Source organism: Pagrus pagrus, assembly GCF_965226575.1.
Source record: "Pagrus pagrus genome assembly, chromosome: 20".
In the NCBI taxonomy this organism is placed as follows: domain Eukaryota; kingdom Metazoa; phylum Chordata; class Actinopteri; order Spariformes; family Sparidae; genus Pagrus; species Pagrus pagrus.
In genome coordinates this window covers 5,605,071-5,624,742 of record NC_140207.1, presented here as the reverse complement: position 1 = coordinate 5,624,742, position 19,672 = coordinate 5,605,071, and the positions used below count along the sequence as shown (strand labels likewise).

At 43.6% G+C, this 19,672-nt stretch overlaps 1 protein-coding gene across 2 annotated transcripts in view; it reads left to right on the top strand.

The window, feature by feature from the left end:
* dpp6a (dipeptidyl-peptidase 6a) overlaps positions 1–19,672 on the top strand; it is a 226,423-nt gene that overhangs the window by 38,982 nt on the left and 167,769 nt on the right. The gene's annotated exons all lie outside the window — the stretch shown is intronic.

The window sequence follows — 19,672 nt, the reverse complement described above, 5'->3', positions numbered from 1 at the left end:
TATAATGAAACAGAGATAGTCCCAGAGTGCTCAGTGAACACTCAGCGTACAGTATAAGTGCTGCGCTTTTGTTATGAAGTGCATTGATGAGGTGAATCCCGGTAAAATACATTGATATCTATGATATGGGCTGTTGTAATGAAGGACATATGGAGTCTTAATGGACCATCCCAGTGATTTGCATGGTTGCAGATACACTTCAGATTTCAGATGTGTTTACCAACAAACAGCCGCTGGTTTCCAACTAATTTGCAAAAAAACAATAATCCTCCCAATGCCAGCCCACAATCTCTCCTCTATCCGTGTGATCTGGGAGCCTAATGATGGATAATTTTGCCAAAGACAAAGGTAATTTAAAGTCTACTGTCTAATTAGATGATTGACAACCCATTTGTCCACCTAATTGGACACGTTCACCATTAGCTGGGCCGTCGTTTGTCTCTAAAACTGGAAAAACATGACAGTTAGGAGCAAAGCAAAGCTGGTATCATTTCTTATTTGGTATTTATTGGGCGAAAGTAGGTAAGATGAGAAGCATGATACGGTCCTCGTACAGTGTCTGTCAGGTTAATATAAGGCTAGGGCCTCAAGTTGGTTAGCTTAGCTTCAGACCAAGACTGGAAATAAGCGGGAAACAGCCGACTGATCAACATATATCTTAAAACTTTACATTTCCTCAGGTTTGGTTTTCAAGCTGATGTTGTGACAATGCTGTGTTTATGGTCTGGTTAGCTTTAGACACAAAAAACACTTGGTTAGTTGGGAAAAGATCATGTTTTGGATTAAAATACGTAGTTTTGTTGTCACAAAGACGGCGAGAAAATGCCATGATATCTCCTTAATATTAACCATTTGCTTACAAATGGTGAAACAGTGTCTTGAACAGTGGTCTCTGGCTTGAAAGTGAGCTCATATACATGTCAGGTGAACTTCATATGATGCGTGTTGTAAAAATGTCAACATGATGACACATTTTATTCTGGTGACTGGGAGGAAAAACAAAAACATTTTGTAAGATTTTGTAAGACAGAGCTAGGCTAGCTGTTTCTCCATGTCCAGTCTTTATGCTAAACTAAGCTAATCATCTGCAGCCTGTAGCTTCATTTTTAAAAGACAGACATGAAAAGTGGTGTTGATCTTCTCAGCTGACTCTCTTCAAGAAAGCAAATAAGCTAATAAAGCTTTAAAAATGCTAACATCAGCAAGCTAACATAGTCACTCGTTGGCAGATATAATATTTGCCATGTGCACCATCCTAGTTAGCACGCTAACATTTGCTAATTAGCACTTAATCCAAGGTACAGCTGAGGCTGATGGGAATATCGGTAGTTTTATTAGGTATTTGACTCGATAATGGCGCTGCATGCAAACGGCTGTAGCATGTTATCAGAGGTGAACATGAATGTTTACATCCACGCGATGGTTGTGTGGTTTTCTGAGCGTAGCTTCATGAATGCAGATGTTTTCAGATACATCTCAAACTTCAGATGACTCATCATTCTTAAACGCACCACCAGGAACTACTTCTTCTTCCCTCGGCTGCTCCCCGTAGGCTTCACCACAGGAGATCATCTGTTTCCATACTCCCAGCAAACCCAGCATGGAAATCTGATTTTAATGATCCACATATTTGATTTGGCTTTTTATGCCAGATGCCCTTAATGACGCAACCCTCCTCATTTATCTGGGCTTGGGATCGGCAACTGGCTCGTGCATCCCCGGCGGCTGAGGAGGATGCACCACCCAGAAGAGTTTCTCAGAAATCGGAGGGAATATTGAGGTTATCCTTGAAAAAGAGGCAGGAACGGGCCGTCGGGATGCTCTTGCTCTTGGAAATACGAGGGATCACTTTGAAGTACGAACTTGTTGGTGAATTCAAGAAAGTAATGTTTAAATTCATGACCCATGTTGTTGGAAAATAGCACACAAGAATGTTGTGAAAGTGTAAATTCACCAAATGTGTTTGAACGCACCTCCGTAACAGTGAAAGGTTCCCTTCCTCACGTAACCTTGACAAAAAAAATGAAGGTGAAGAAACATCCGCCGTGATGGATTACCCATCTCGGACGTGTTTCGAGTCTCTGCAAGCTTGATTTTCTTCCGCTGCACTGAAATTAATGGAAACTGCCTGCGAGGGAGAAAATTAATCTAAAAGCATATGTTTTACTTTGGGAAGTGGACAGCGATAACTGTATATGCAATTTGGAGTTAATGGGGTAAAACACCCAAAAATCCTCACCAGTACGGCTCCTCGAGCTCGGACACAGCCGAGATATGGGTTGTGCAGAAGGAGCTGCAACTCAAAATCAGGATGAGTTAGCGAATATTTTGTGCTTTCAGGCCTTTGTGGTGAGGTTGAGCTCTGCTTTTGGACAGGAAGTGTTCAGACGGGAGCAGATTTAAACACGTTAACGACGGCGTTGTAGTCAGAGGCTGCTGTAAAGGAAATAATGTAAATCCTTTTGTTTTTGAGACTGTTTTCTGTGGCACAACTCAGAAATATGTATCTTTTCCATAACTGAATAAACAGCTAAGAGAAACAGCTATAGAAAAAAAGCTAAGAAAGCTAGAAAGGTGGCAGGGTCCGCCACATGTAAACAGAGTAAAACAGTATGAGATTGTGTTTGTTTGTTCAGTCATGGAAACAACGAGTTTGTATATTTAGACATAAAAAAGATCTTTCAACAACAGCACAGTTTCATACTGTTTTACTTTGTTTATATGTGGCGGACCCTGCCACCTTTCTAGCTTCAAACTGTGTTTTTTCCTCTGAGAACAGCTTGTTTATTCACAAGCTGTTCTCATTAATATTTTTTTAAACAACACAGTGCCCCTTTAACTACAGTATATTAAACGTCGTTGTCTCTCTGACTGTAACCGTCTGTAGTGAATCAAAAAGGGACGGCGCTCCTTCACCTCATGCAGGCCCGTTTCCTCCCCCCCTGCAGGAGGAACAGTGTGTTTGTGCTCAGCATTAATGATGATTTCCCCTCAGTAACACTCGTTAGGACTCCGACATGATAAGCTGGTTTCCACCACTTACTCATGGCATCGAGTGTAATTGCATTTCACAAGGCAGACCGTGTGCGCAGAATGAGCAAGCGGGACGACTCAATGACTCAATTTGTCTGAAATCACTACATCTCGCTGCATCACGTCGGCGTTCGCCATCTCCTGCGAGCGTGTTTTTAGACGTCTCTGTACAGATATACGCTGCAGATGCCGTGAAACAATGTAAACGCGAGGGTAATTTAGGTGAGCGATGGAGGGAGGCTGGAAAAACAAGCGAGGCCGACTGGCAGACAGAGGGGGCAGATGGAGAGAGGGGGGGGGGGGAATAAATATGTGCAATGCCAATTTTTTGACTTTCAAATTGGACGGCGCAGTCCCAACATGATGAGGGAGTTTTGGAAACCTATTAAAAACTAAGCCGAGGAAAACAATTCGGCCAAATTTTCTGCCAAGATGAGCCGCATTCTGTGAGACTGGGCGAATAAACATCTTTCTCGCTTGGACTCTGCAGCAGCTTGAAGGTGGAAGAAGGATCTGCAGTGGAGGCGAAGACGGAGCAGAGATGAGAAATCATCCTGTCAGGAATTTGCACATGGAAAACTTTTCCTGTTGACGCTAACCTTCGAACGACATTTGTGTTTGGGGCTTCCTCTCGCTATTAAATTAAATAGATAAATTAAATTGTGTCCCTGCACCTCAGAATAGAGTTAGTGGTTGAAGTCTCCCCCTGTGAGACGAGACAATCCTTCAGGACCCTCGTATGTCATCAGTTGTCGTCGATAGATGTGACCGGACGTTATCCAATATTCAGCTGCGGTGATTCCTCTCGTGCAGCTGTGGCGATCCTGGTGTCATCGCAGTGACGTTTGCCATTTATCATGATGGCGATAGAAAAGCATGGACGCTTAGCAGGCTAACATTAGCAACCTGTGCTTCTCGCCGGCCAGTCTGCACTGATACTAGAGGCTGATATTAGACTTTCACGCACAAATCAGCAGTAACAGTAACTTTAGAGAGCGAGCTGGTTAGCTAACAGAGACTACAGCAAAGTATCAGCGATTGTTTTATGTTAATTTAGTTCACAGACAAAGTACTTCTGTTTGGAGGGCCAGGTCGTACTATCTCTCAGCGTAAAGCACAAAGTGGAGGGTAGGACAGGGGGTGTGTTGGTAATGGGCCCAAATCTGTCATAATTAATCATTTGCTCTCAAAGAAGCGCAAAAGAAATAGTTAAAAATACCTTCAGATATGTCAACATATAGTCTGAAAGTTGTGGATATTCAGGATAAAGTGACATAAAACAGAGAAAAGCAGATTATTAACAGATTATTGATTAATTTCTGTGTATTAAAAAGCTTGGGTCAGTTTTATTTTCCCTCATTTTGAAATGAGATACAGAAAAATCACAGTGGAATTGACAAGTTGTTGATTCTGCTTGTTGGTCTGATTCTTTATTGACACTCTCATTGATTTCTGATCAATCTGAAGCAGTGGCATGAGTGTGAAGAGGGTCGACTACGGGTGAGAGCGAGGGCAGATTGTCTACTAGAGAGTCTGTTAGCTAATCGATCAGGGATGGCGTCGTTCTCTAGGACTAGTACATTTTACATTTTAGGGCATTTATCAGATGCTACACTGATGACGGTGGCTGCCATGCAGGGTGCCGACCAGCACATCAGGAGCAGTTTGGGGTTCAGTATCTTGCCCAAGGACACTTGGGAATCAAACCAGCGACCTTCCGCTAACAAGACGCTGGCTCTACCCCTGAGCAACAGCCTATTAAAAAAATTTAATATACGAGAACGGGTTGTCCGAGTGAGATATATGTGTGGGAAACACTGGAACTGATGATCCCGATGCATCGGACATCTTGGAGCGAGTTAAAGACTGGAAGTCCTCAATCCAGATGCACAGCACCTTCACTCCCAACGAGTAGTTAATCCCTTAAAAGCGTTTGTTGGATTTGAAATATACGGCACCTTTTTTACACATTAACATTCGACTTGAACCAGTTGAGAAAGATTCAGCGCTCTCGCTCCTGAAGTGCAGCTCGTGTTATGTGCTTTTTTTCCTGCTGTAGCAGCGCCTGTTGTAGAAGCTTTACGATCGGGCCTACAGGACCATTTTACTCTCCGCCTTTTGCCATCAGGCAAGTCTATGATTAATCTGTGCCATTTGATTCTTGGCAGAGGAAGTTGGGGAAACTGCCGGCAAGAATTCTGGGTAATGATGTACAACTCAGTCTAACAGGGTTTCTTAGCTCGTCTTCTGCAGCAGCAGTGGAGGAGGGGGAGGGAGGCAGTGTGCATGGTCGTACACAGGGAATTCAATTAGCCTTTTTTCTCCCCGAGTTCGCTCTCAGAGTCGTGTCCATCTTGTAAGTAAGCAGCTTCTGTTACAAGCGTGACATCAGACAGATGCCCGGCCTTCCCCGGCGCGGCTCTGCACTGCTGTTTGTACTCCCTGTTGTGTGGCAGAGGTGCTATAGGCAGTTCCCCGGCTAGAGTGGCTGTCTAATGAGATCATTAAAGCCAACCAGACAGAAAATGAAAAAGCACCTGTTGTAGAGGGGGGGACGTTGTGTATTCCCTTGAACATTAGAGGGAATATTACCTCACAGTGCATTTGGGAGAACGAGGCCCGCACGGCTAAATTAACTTTTGTGCATCCACGCCTGGCCGCGGCTGATTTATTATTAATTATGATATGGATGTTAGGGATTCATTTGAATTAATTGGAGGGGCCTCCTCGAATGCCTCGCGGACCTCCATTTTCTTTCCACATTAGATGTAACACTAAGGGGCACGATCGCGCCGTGCATACTTCGAGTACCTCCGAGTGAGCTGTGATGTGGTTCATCAAGAGCGGCAAACAAAGGAAAGACGAGCGGCGCGGGAGGGTTTTTTCTCGCAGTAGCAGGAGTCGAGGTGAGGTGAAATGCCTCCTCGATGTAGGCAGATGCATTTTCTTTTTGAGATTTATTACGACTCCCTTCGCCAGGGGTTGAGGTTGAGGTTATCAAAACTCCGGCACATAAAGTCTGTGCGGCTTCGCTTTACAAGGCCGGCTTGATTTACTGTATTTTCCGAAAGCTGTAAATGAAAACAAGAAGAAGAAGAAGGTGAATCTGTTCGCTGATTTAACACCAGATGTTTTTTAACTGATGAAATTTGGCGACGAAGGACAGGAATCGATGGCTTTTAGCCATGTTTCTCGTAGTTAATAACCTAGTGATATACGGTAGTTCAGGAGTCGGTACACATCCTCCTACACAGGTTGAAATATTACACTTCTGCTCGGCTGCAGCCGTCGACTGTCTGTGGCTGTAGATTACACACGGATACAGTGAATCTCCACCGGCCTCGCCGCTCTGTGGCGTCTCGCACAGGCTGCTCAGTGAAGCTGAATTAATGGATTACAGTAGCATCCTAGGAAAACGAGCCAGTCCCCACTGATTGGGCAGATGCTCACTGGCAGGTATCCACCCCAGCAGTACAACACACACAGGCCTCCATGCATGCACAGACCTGCTAATACCAGAACAGGAAGTGTAGAAGAAGAAGAAAGGAGGATTTACGGTGTCTGTATCACGGCTGGGCGGAAAACCAACAACTGATGTCAGGAAGTGTTTTTAGTAAAAGCTCCTCTCGCCTTAAATCAAAGCTTTATGAGCGGCCGGTGGGCCTGAAATCATGCAGGTAGAGGACTTTTCTTCTCCTTGACGACCTGCTAAGGAGCTTCGCCTTTGAAAATACTACAGTCCAGAGTTCAACGCAAATGTTTTTTTGTCCCCTGACTCACCCAGTCAGGTGTTACAGACACCGACCGAGGCAGGCTGACAAACGGAAAGCCGAAATCCAAAGGACAAAACGTAGACGACAAAAGCAGGTAAACAGACTAAAAACACAGAAAACTGACGGGAAGCAGACAAAGACAGGAAGCGAGAGGCGAAACACGACACGCGAGGGGTCCTTCAATGTAAAACAGGAAGTAACTGAACTAAAATCAGGACCAAGTGACTTCTCACACATTTCTTATTATTATAAAGTTCATTTTCACGTTGAATCTTATCGACCTTGATCTCAAACTTGCGGCACACTTTGCAAAAACGTATAAATAATTTATGATTAATAAAGCACGTGTGCGACTCTCAACAGAGATGAGAAAGAAGCGAGACGTCTCACTCTGTAGCTTCGTCCAGCATCAGCTACAGAAAAGCCCAAAGTGGCGTTTTACTTTCTTCAGTCACTTTGGGGAATAAACACCTCTTGACTTTATCTAAATTAATCCCTCAGGCTGCCTCGTGTCACACTTTTATCAGAGCTCTTTGCTGAATCGTTGCCTCGGTGAGTTTTTCTTTTAATAGAGAGATTTTTCATCTATAATGAAATTGGAGCGGACGACGCTGGGCTGACTTTTAGTTGTGATTTTCTCAGCTTTTCTGAAAGCCGCATTGAGCACAATAATAAGCTGTATGCACTAACACTCACTAATAAGACTGTTAGTGCTGACACACCATCAAACAGTTCGGCTATTTACAGCTTGAAGACCAATAATCACTCTGGTTTTTATCCCTGATTCGATGTCCAACAGCTCCTGAGGGAAATATCAGCTGCTAAAAGCTCCACTGTGCTCAACAACTAGCTGCTAACGCTGTTCGGTGGTGAAAGTGCATCGCAGTGAGTTCATCAGAGCTTTATTTCTTAATGAAAACAGCTGCTGTTGCTTTAAAGCTGCAGGGTCGGTTAATATGTCCGTGTGTGTGTGTTGATATATTGATTATAGCAGCTTTAAAGGGCAACGTAACACCAGCTGAGCATCCTGTGTTCGTTGACGTCCGGTTCCTCGGGGTGTCGTCTTGTGCACGATGACATCAGCGTTCGGTGCCTCGCCTGTTGATGCTGCTTTAAATCAGCTGCTTCCCGGGCCTCTTTAAAGAAATTACTCCGTTTAGACATTGATTCAAAGTCACCGTCTTTGTGAAAGACTTTGCGTCCCTCTCTTCCCTCTCGTCCCGGTGATTATAAACTGAAGGCCGAGGCTGCGTTTTTTTTTTTTGTCAGTACGTATCGATTGGAGGGGAAATACCTGCGAGTCTGACATGGCCAATTTGTCATGAACAGTAGAGGTGCACACCCAGTGCCACTCTCCAGGTCCAATTCATCACCGCCGTATTGACTCGCCTCTCGGCTTCTTCCTCGCCATCAATTATAATCTCGGGGTGAAGGCATCAGCGGCGGCGTGCTCGGTTTGAGCTTCTCGTCCTGCATCATCTCCTTTATTCACACACCTTCAACATCTGCCCTTCCTCGAGCGAGAGAGGAGAAAAAGCATCCCCGAGCCGGATTGATAGATTCGGGCCATGACGAGAAGCCTCCGACTCGGCGGGCTGTCAGGTGAGCGCGTGTCTCAGCGCCCCCTGGAGCCTCGGAAAGGTCAGCGTGCCTCTTAATCAAACATCAGGCAGGCCATCCCCGCTGTCAGCTCGGACGTTGCTGCTCTTTGCTCCCCCGCCGAGTTTAAAGTTCACCCCCATCTGCTCCCTCGGAAGTTACCCCCAGCGGCAAAATGGCGTCACAAAGCCTGCCGGGAGGGTCGGGTTTGACAGCCGTTTACGGCGGGGAGGCTCCCGGTGATGAAGAGGCGACGCTCGGGGAGGTTTTTTCTTTTTTTATTGACTTTCATAGGGTGTCATTGCACATTAAAGATGATTTTGCAGGCGTGGAGGAGGATGTTGGTGTCTTTAGCTCATCCCTTGTTGCTTTTCTTTGAATGTTTAAGTCTAAAAACGGTTTGTTTTCGTGGCGGTGTGAAGTCGCCGCAGCCTCAGAGGTGGATTCATCTCGATAGCTTCGCCTGAAACACGTGAAACTCATTACTCATTTATGGTTTGACACACTCCTCTCCACCTCCTCCTCAAAGAGATTTCTGAAAACGAGTCCACTCCCGGTATTTCTAGCCATTTTCCCAGATAGCGTCTTTTTAATATGGAGACGAGTCCCTTCATCTACAAAGCCTCGGCCAGGAGGAATGATACATCACCGCGAGGCCCTAATCAAGTTTGGTGTGGCTCATTGGTCCTCCGCGGGCTGCAGCACACTCCAGCACTACTATTTTCCGAAGGCAAATTGGTCGTGGGGATGATGTCCCTCTAATGATTGTTTCTAATGTAAAGCTAATGTACTGGTGATCAAAGCTTTGCCTCTGGAATTTAAATAGTGTGTCTGTGTGTGTCTTTGTGTGTGTGTGTGTGTGTGTGTGTGAAGATAATTGCCTCAGAAAGTTTACAGGAAAGTAATTAGGAGGAAAAAGTTAAAGAATGGGCGGATGTTTGCTGTGGAGATGACCACGGATGTATCGTGGAGGAAAAAGGAGATTTTAACGCTTTAGTCGTTGACAGTACGAGTCATGGTGATCAGGTGACTGGATAACAAAGTGAGATGATGTATTTTTTTATCTGCTGCGACAGTATTCTTTTTTTTATGTTAGTCGGTTATTATCAAGCTAATGTTATTTTAGAAATGGCTAACAGAAGCAAGCTAAGGTTAGTTTAGAAACTGTTAATCAAACATCAGCTTTTTTATAGAATTTATGGTTGTTATGTTTTTCATAGCCATCTAAATATTTACACTTTTATACATTTAATTACGTCTCCATATAGCAGTTATTTGCAGTAGTGGCAGAGTCCGCCACCCACAGGCTGGCAATACATTCACTTGCAATTATGCAGCATGTAATCCTAACATGCTAATACTGCAGTGAAACTTGGGGTGGCATTTTGTGCAGCAGTCACAGGAAACCAGTGTATTTGTAATGAACGTTAGCTTTAGCCGGGGTAAAAATGCATCCAAAACAAAATTGTCATCACAGCAGTCGCTGATATAAACACCACAGTTATATTCATTCATTAAAAGTCGCAAGCACTTTAATATATTTCCATAAACTGATGTAGACGCACACTGAATCACTTTGTTCACTTTTGCAGAACATTGCTCTAAACTTGCAGAATATATTAATGATGACACAACTCGTGTATGTGTGTTTTGTGTCGTTCTGAGTCAAAGTCGACGTGGCCGGTGCCGGTGCCAGGGACGGCAGCCATATTTCTCAGCTGGCACTCTGGCTGCAGTGAAGTGAGTTAATGCCAAGTCTCGCCCTCTCTGTCTCTCTCTGTCTCTCTCCGTCTCTCTCTGTCTGTCTCTGGCCCTCGTCCTTATTTTGACCACATCCTCTCCTTCTCTTCTACTTTCTCTGGTAAATAGCTGATTTTACTCCTCGTTGCTTCCATCTCGTTACTGTACGCCACTCTGCAGGTGCTGCTCAGAGTTATAGTGGTGAGGCGTAGCCCAATTAATCATGTGTATTAAGACAGTATAGACATATTTGTAGTGGCCACAATTAAATGGAAATCCTGCCTGTATACACTATTAGGCCAAAAATAAATGGACACCCCATCCATTTACATTGTTGTGCTGTTTGTCTGGCCTCTAGTTCCTATTAAAGGAAAACTTAATGATATTACACTCAATGAATTAAACAATCGTGTGCTTCCAACTTTAGAAATTGTAAACAAGCTAATGATACTATATATATATATATATATATATATATATATATATATGTATGTATATATACTATATATACTAATGATATAAGGCCAATGTATGGACACCCCTGTCCATTTACATTTTTGTGCTGTTAGAAAAAGCTAGCATAAGCAAGCTAATGCTAGTTTAGAAATAGTTAACATAAGCAAGCTAATGTTAGCTTAGAACAGCTAAGATAAACAAGCTAATGTTACTTTAGCAATGGCTAACATAAGCAAGCTAACGTTAGTTTAGAAATGGTTAACATAAGCAAGCTAATGTTAGCTTAGAACTGCTAACATAAACAAGCTAATGTTACTTTAGCAATGGCTAACATAAGCAAGTTAACTTAAATTTAGAAATGGCTGACATAAACAAGCTATAGCTAAGCACTATAAGGCCAAAAATATATGGACCAGTCCTGTCCCTGTTTGTCTGGGCCTGTTCTTGTGGTTCAGTTCAGGCCTCTGGTTCCTATTAAAGGAAAACTTAATAATATTACACTCAACGAATTAAAACAAACCTGACCCCAGAAGAGATGAAGCAGTCCTAGCAGCAGGTTAATGGATCAACACTCACATGTGGGTGTAATTTCCACATCCTTACTCCTCCAGAACACAATAAGAATAAAACAGAACAGAACCGAATATGAAAACCTGTTTTTGCTGAAGCACAGTTGAAGCTGTGTTCCCCTCTGAGGCCGGACGGCGCTGAGAGGAAGCCGGCAGCACGGCTGGCTCGCCACAGATAAGCAGAGGTTGGGAACGAGCTCGTAATGCTGCAGTTTATTAGCCTCGTAATCACCATCGAAATATCTCGCACAATATTCAGGATTATTTTGTTACAGTCGCTAATTGTGTCGGCAATTTGTTCAGCCCCGGTGACGGAGAGATAAAACGGGGAGAAACACAGCGAGCAGAAAGTTGTCGGCGCTTTAATGAAGCAACTGTAGATGTGTCGTCTCGTCAGGATATGCAAATGTGTGTCTGTCAGTGTTTGTCTGGTGTTCATGTGCGACAGTAAATAAAACAGATGTCTCTAAACGCTTTCGCTTCATTATGATTCAAATCAAAATTCAGCATCGTGAAGAAAAACTCAAGGAAACAAGTCAAACTTTACATTTCATGAACGTTGTGTGTGTCAGCAGAACATCTGTCAACACAACAACTGAAGCTCTGATGGCTGAATCTGCACGTCATCGTACAGTATCGACACTAATTGGCCTCCATTTTTAGGCTCTCTGTGTAGTAGCTATTACTGGGCTGTGGCGGGGTCCGCCGCTCACCGAGCTGGATTCAGATTGCCTCACATTCACAGGAAAACCTTTCTAAAGTTCTGTACACATAACTGATACAAACACGCTGATTACTTTTAATTTACTTTTGTTTTAATGGCTCTAAACTGGAAGAATATTTGTATTTATCTCGTTTTAATCCGCTATTTTACTGTTATATGACAAAAACATGATTGGCAGATTGTGAACTGCACACCTAGAAACACTACGTACAAGCAAAACATCTTTAAAAATGAGAAGTGACGCTTTTACAGCTCAATCTGCTCTTTAAATGCGTCATCGTTGCAGAAAAAGCTTGTATTTTGACAGATTTCACGCTCTAATCAGCTGGCTTTGCAGTAGTTACTATTGATGGTGGCAGGGTCCGCCACGCCAGAGCTGGATTCACGTTTGCCTGCCTACGTTATGAGCATGTAATCCAGTGTTAGTTACAGTCAGTGCTAACACAACGTTTCACACACATGGCTTGAATTGTGAAGGAGATTGTTTTTCACTGCAGTTCGATCTGACTGGGGTTCAAACTCACAAATACACAAGTTTTATTAATATAACTGATATAAACACATTTTATTCTTCTATATTTGCTCTAAACTTGTGTAATATTTGTATTCACCTTGTTTTATCTGCTCAAATTTTACCGTAATTACCGAAACAAGTCAGACTTAGTGGCAGAAAATGAATTTTAGCTGCTAGCTTGAACTTATTTTATACGTTTCATGAAACTGTACAAGCAGAACCTCTGATCTGCTCTTTAACGTGCAGCGTCGAGCGCTAATTAGCCTCCAGTCAAGGCTGCGGCAGCATCACCGCAGCATCAGCTCGTATCCCGTGTAGACTTCACTGTAACTAAGGCGTCATTTGAATTCACAGTCACACAAAAAATGTGTGTTCTCTGGAAGGGATATTTTATTTTGGCGAGTACAGAAAGCTGCCGCGGCGTCTCCAGGGAAATACATCAACATCTCGGCTGGTGCCGCTGCTTAAAAAATGAAGCGTCCCGGGCTCAGTTCTGCTGAGGAATCCAGGCCGAGATAATGTCGTCTAGACAAATTCGTCATTGACATTTTGCATGTGTCTCTCTCTCTCTCACAAAGGGAAGGGATACAAATGAACATGGCCGCCGTCTGTCGTGCGGCGGTGGCTCTCAGTTATCATTAAGGGGTGGTGAAAGGTGCCGCATGCCTTCGGTTTATTGTTGTATTTATTTCCAAGATATAGTGACGACCCGGAGTGAAGGGAGCTCTGGAGTATTATTCCTGCAGTGTGTTTTGCTCACTTCTTATCAAGAAAGCGAGAGAAGACAAAAGGCTGCAGGTTTGAAAAGAGGTGGAATAGTTAATCAGACGTGTCGAAGCGTCACGAGGACGGGACTTTTTGTCAAATATTTGCCTTGTTTTCTCCCGCAGACTTTAAAACATATTGAAGAATCCGAGCGCCGTCGTGCAGAAAACCTCCAGGGAGGGAAAGGAGAGAGATTTCAGACTGTCAGGTTTATCTCACGCATAATCGCTTGCGCAAATAATGAATGATAAGAGGCCGAGAGCGACCGACGGGGCTTCATATCCAGCGAATGAAACGCTCGCTGTCGCAGCGTATAGATGGATACGGAGAGGGGCGGGGGGAAACCACGGCGAAACCTCTGCAGGGACCAACTTTTGTTTGGGCCTCGCAAACAATCACAAATAAGCATGTGTCTTTATGGCCCGGTAGAGCCGCAAATAGCTTGTCAGAAGTGTGAACAGAGCAGTTGCCCTTTATTGCTTTTTCGGTGGCGTTATGGCGCCTTTGAGTCCGCCATCCTCCTCCTCCTCCTCCTCCTCCTCCTCCTCGTCCTCCCAGCTCGGCGGTAAACGAGGAGCTGCTTGCTAACTCAGACCACGTTTACCTTTGGGGCCTGTGTGACTGAAATGCCCCTTTCATCTAGGAGGGATATGTCTGTCTCAATATCCCCGTGGTGCTTATGGCGCTGTGCACACAGAGGAGGAGGAGGTGGAGAAGAGATAGAGGAGGACGAGCTGTATCTTTGTCCACCATAGCTTATCCCTCCTCCCTCCCCCCACGTTTGTGTACCTTCACCCCACCTCCTCGTCTAATCTCTGGGGGAAAGGTGTGGGGGAATGCAATCAGGACGGGAGGAGGAGGGTATGTGCACCTGTCGACGGGGAAACAAGAGGATGGTTGACTGGCGCAGCCTCCACAACCCCACCTCTGCTGCCTCCGCTTCCACTTGTACCTGTCAGCGGCGACGGTGGTTGAGATCTCCGAGGTTCGCCGGGCGCTCTCCTCTCTCTCCGCTCGCTTGCTCACAAGATATCTCTTTATCCTTCAGCCCGGCCGGGCCTGGAGGATCCAAACCCACACTGCAGAACCGCGTTTGTTATTCTCGTCTGTATTCTCAAAGGCTCGACTTTTGACATTGTTTAACTCGCAGGCGATAATCTCAAACACACCTAATCAGGTTAGAAGTGTAACAGGGAGGATTTTTTTTGAAGGGGAAACACACGAAACAGCAGCAAGTGAAAGACTTTTTGATTCTGGTGGCTTTTTGTTGTTCGGTGTACGGACAAAACACAGATCGTCTGGATATGTGAGGTGTTTACAGATTCGATATAAGCTTCTACGCCCACCCTAGAGCCTACAACCTCCAATGAGACCCACTCTCTCTTCTTTCTTCTCTCTCCTGAGCCTCTTAAACGCCGGCTTCCCGATGATTGATGCATCACGTAGCCAACGAGATTTCAAATCCAGTCATATATAGTTTGTCATTTTACGCACTTTGCACTTTCAATTTCTTTAGGTTTTTCCACCTGAGCACCTGTTTTTGACTATTTTATACTCACAAAATTAATTTAAATAAGGAAGTAAAGAGCTGTAATGAGTTTTCGCCCCTGTTACTCACAAAATAGCATTTTTTTTGCCAGGTGTCTGAATATTTCCTTTAGAAAAACACGTTAAGTGCTTGTTTTCAGTGATATTGTTGTCTTTGCATTAAAACATGTAGTCAGTGTTCAAACTCACTCAGTTTTAAAGGTTTAAAGAAACAATGTTTCTGTTACACGATGGATCAGAAGTTGTTATTTAGTGCGGACGTAGAGTAATAATAGACTTTCTACTGGAAACAGCAGTTTGAACGGATCATAATTCATCAAAACATTTGAAATAAGTCGTCTGATTCGTCTTTTCCAGCTCTCTTATCTCGATCACTTAACGCTCTGAATGCGACGCGTTGTCATCCGTTATATCTCACCAGCAGGAAAACAACAACTGAAGTAGATGAGACCGGTCGAGGCGAAAGTGAAAAAAACGAGAGAAAAAGTCATTACTCTCGGTGTGTGAGGCGTCTGAGGGAGGAATTTTCCTTGACTTATTTTTTATTTTCAGGATTTGTGGCCCTCTCCGTCCAGGATGGATAGTTATTGTGTTGCTGTTGGGCAGAAGATAGCCCTGAAAGGTTCTCAGGGTTTATGATATGAGGTCACGGTCACAGGGCGACAGAGGCAAAATTAAATTATAGCTGCGAGCAGCGAATACAGTAAGAAGGCTCCGGTCAAAGGATGCAGGCGGAGCTGGAGGAAAGTTTTTGCATCCGTACAGATTTCAGTGTCGGAGAGTTAAATCTGAAACGTTAAATGAGGATGGAAATGACGCGTGACCTCAGATCGTGTCCATAAAAGTCTGTATCATTGTGTATAGACTTGGTTTGGTGCATTTTTACCTCTAACTTAGGACTGAGGACAATAAATCATGCCTACAGTTGATAGTGTTGAACATATACATGCAAAAAAAAGAAGTCTATCAACAAATTATCTGATCAAATTTCACATAAGGTTAAGTAAATTTGCCTTGAATATTAGTTTATTTACACTTTTTTTGTGATACACTCAAATGTTCAAAATAAATAAGTCAAAACTGAGAATTGGTTTGTAGTTTTTGAGAAAATTGAGTAATAGTCATCTATTTTTAATAACCATTTAATCGGTTTAAATAATTTTGCAAGAAAATAATGTAAGTTGTAAATCTGATTCCAGCTTCTTAAATGTGAATATTTTCTGGTTTCTTTACACTTCTGTGACGGTGAACTTGTTTTGTCGAGACAAATGTAGGGCATCATCTTGGGTTTTTTGGGAAACGGTGATTTTTCACGTTCTGACATTTTGTAGATCAAACAACTCGATTAATGAATTGAGATAATAATCTAGAGATTAATCAGCAATGATGATAATTAGATGACCCACAGCTCTAGACGCGAGCAGATTTAGCTTTTCCAAACTTCAAACTGTTGTTTTGATGATAACTATTAGAAATGTTCTCGCAATTTAGTAGAAGTTGCCGGATGTTGTTCATAGAGAGATGAAATAAAGCCAGGAAAAATAGCCAAACGACAAAAACAGGCCATGGGAACCATCAGACGGCACAGTCGGCACACGCAAAGCAACTCTTGGTTAATGCATTTCTGCATCGGTGGCGTATGAAGATGCAGCGGCTGGTGGCTCCTTTACAAACTGTTGTGCCTGCATCTTTACAGAGACCTGTCTCCAGCACAACGTCTCAGATCGAGCTGCTGCACTTATATACTATATCACTTTATAAATAACAATACATGTTATATGTCTGTAGCATGGAGGAGTTACAAACTTTAATTTCCTGATGCAACCGTGTTATATAAAGACAAATAAACCATCTTAAACTTGAACCTTCTTGCTCGAAGTCTTGAAAGTCTGAACACTAAACTTCTGCACAACCTTCCTCTTGCTCTTGTGTTTTTTAATCCTCTTTAAAGTTGGATGAAATCCATTTATCTGTCCGACGTGCAGCTGATCTGATGGTGAAGTCGAGCAGATGCAGGGAAATTACACCACCACCTCCTCCTCTCCTGGTCCTGCTGTCATTTACCTTGAGTCGCAGCGTGACGAGCCTTTACATTATTAAACGCCGTGCACATGCTCTTACATCTGTCACCAATATCGGCCTCTCCTGCCTGCGCTCACCTGATTGGCTGAGGGTCGTCATCAATCATACGCCGCTGAATTGGGCCTGGTGTCCGGATCAATGGTCAGACGGAGGGAGTGGTTCTGACCTTGGACTCCTCCTTCACACCACGCACCACCACTCCATCGAGGGTGGAGGGAGGAATTAAATCCCAAAAACTAATAGATGAGTATTTATGAGTGCTGTAAAGTCCTCGACCTGAAGCGCTCACTCTCTTCCCGTCCCTGTCTCTCTTCAGCACGGCATGAAATTAACTATATGCCAGTGAAGTGGGCTTTTCTCTGCTCCAATTTCACTTCTGACAAGCTGAGGCTAATGGAGGAGGTGCCTTGGATTAATGTCTCAGCGTTTTGGTTAAAACGCCCTCTCAGCTGAGTGAGTGGTCGACTTGTTTGTTGGTGTCAGTGAATTACTTTGCCCTTTTTCGCGTCGGGCAGGAGTCGAGCTTTAAAAGGCAATTAGTCAGGAGCGGCGTTGTCGCTCATCTATTCTGTCCGAGACAGATTGTTTTGTTGAGTGCAGTATTGAGTCAAGTTAATCTCTCTCTGCAAGACTTCTCATTAAATGAATATTTTGTCTGCGCTGAGTTTTTTTTCCCGCCGTTTAACAGGAGCTTAATCTTAACACAGAAAGGTTGACTTTGACAGGTTGATCTGTGAAGATGTTGTCGAGTTTATGTCCAGTCGGACCATCGGCTTTAGATTTATCATCCGAGCTGCTTCGCATTCCTTCAACACACTTTGCTAATTATCTGTGGTGCTTTTTTGTGATTCTCGATTCATATTTCAGACATGTTGATGACTTTTTCAGGCTCTACTTGGATTTGTATTGATTGGCATTTAAAAGCCTGTTGTATTAAAACCCTATTGGGACAAGAACACGCATGGTAAAATGTCAGACAGTACCTCTGTTCTTACAGTTTGTCCTCTTCGGCACTTTTTCTTTCTTTCTTTCTGTTTGCATTTAGTTTGAGTTAAGTACGAAAGTGAAAACAACATAAATATAAACAGACATACAGCCAAGCTAGCAGCTCCGTGAGACAAAGTAAAGTAGAGCTTCACTTCATGGTATTGCGATTTGTTTTGCAGCCCGTCCTCATCAGAAAAACGACTGTGAAAGCAGCTTATTACTGCTGATATTCTCGTTCCTTGTTCGGTGGTGACCTCTAGTGGCTGTAGTCATGAACATGGCAGCAAAGGAGGAAGTCAGGTGAAGTAGCATGAAGAGCAAGAAGGAGGTTGAGGCGGTTGGTTGCACAGGACTTTCACAGGAAGTCACTGTTTGTGTCCCGTGAAGAAATATAAATCAAACGAATACCGGGGTCGTCTTCTTCTTCTTTTCGTGTCTTCTTTTTCTTTTGTCTTCTTTTTCTTCTTCTTCTTTTTCTTTTCGCTTCTTCTTCTTGTCTTTCTCTTCTTCTCCTTCTTCTTCCGCCTCATCTTCTTCTTCCTCTTCATCTTCTTCTTCTTCTTTTTCTTCTCAGTTAAGCCATTTATTTTCTACTTGTCCTGTACTTTGAGGGATTGTATTTGTGTTTCCTTACGGGGTCTCATTTACAGTAATCTACGTTGAAATGCGTCTTCTTACATCAGAAAACCCGACACCTTCGTGTGAACACATCAAACGTATGTATAAGTCAGTAATCTGCTGGCCTGCTGCTCCTTTTATGACACTGTGGCCATTTTGCTTTTTGTGTGAAAATCAATCAACATCAAGAATAATGAGCATTAATATTTAACAAGAATCAAAGACAGGATCTCTTGTTCAAACACGAGAGCAGGAGATGCTCAGAGCTTTAATCTGCTGTCGAGGCCGTCGCCTCTCCGGCCTTCGATTGATCGAAGTCGCTCCATGGAAAATGTAGGTCGAGCTGCAGCGTATTGTGATGAGTCTCCGTGTTTAGGGATTGCTTTTTGGGGGCTCTTTCTGAAGTTGTCAGTCAGTCAGTGTCGTCCACGTATTCAGAAACTTCCCGGAGCGCTCCGCATCGTCTCTTTACAGTGTACTTACTTGACTCCGTTCTCCTCTGTAGTAATTGAGATGAGCCACGAGAGAGAAAGAAAAACTTGGAGCCGAGTCAAAAACTTTCATCTTTTATTCACAAGCCGCGGCACGAATGCCATCGCAGAGACTTCCTTCATCTCCTCAAATCCTCCCCAAAGAGTCTCGTTCTCCTCTTTTCTTTTTGTATTTGTTCCACGGCATGTCTACATATGGACCCTGGCATTATAATCCTGATAGTCCTATTAATAACAATTCAAGTAAAATATAACAGCGAGCAACTCTCGCAGATGCAGGTTTTTATTATGAGCAATGGGGCAATTTGGCGTGGAAGCATGTGGGTGTTCAAAGAAGGCCCATCACTTATCTAAATGGCGGAGTCATACGCTGAATGTCAAGTTATTAACTACGGCTGTAATACAGATTCAATTCAGAGGCCAGATTAAATTAGCAAAACACTGAACTTGCCTGCTGATCAAAAAAATGTAAAAGCTATTCCCAAATGGATTCGTACGACATCACGGTAATTTTTTCTTCGAGGGGAAATATGTTTCCTGCTTTTCACCAAATGATGCCTCGGATTACATTTACCAGTTGGACGTCTTGTTGCACCCCCGCCCTCGCCTTGAAAAATCTGATTTACTTCTCAGCTTCTCCGTTTCTTTTCCCCTTTAAGCAGAGTGCTCTCATACCTGGCCGGCTCCGGCTCCATCCAGCTTCACCCCCTCGGTGTAGACAATATGTTGGAATTGCCTTCAGTGCTTCTTCAAGACCTCAGGGACTTTTTTCA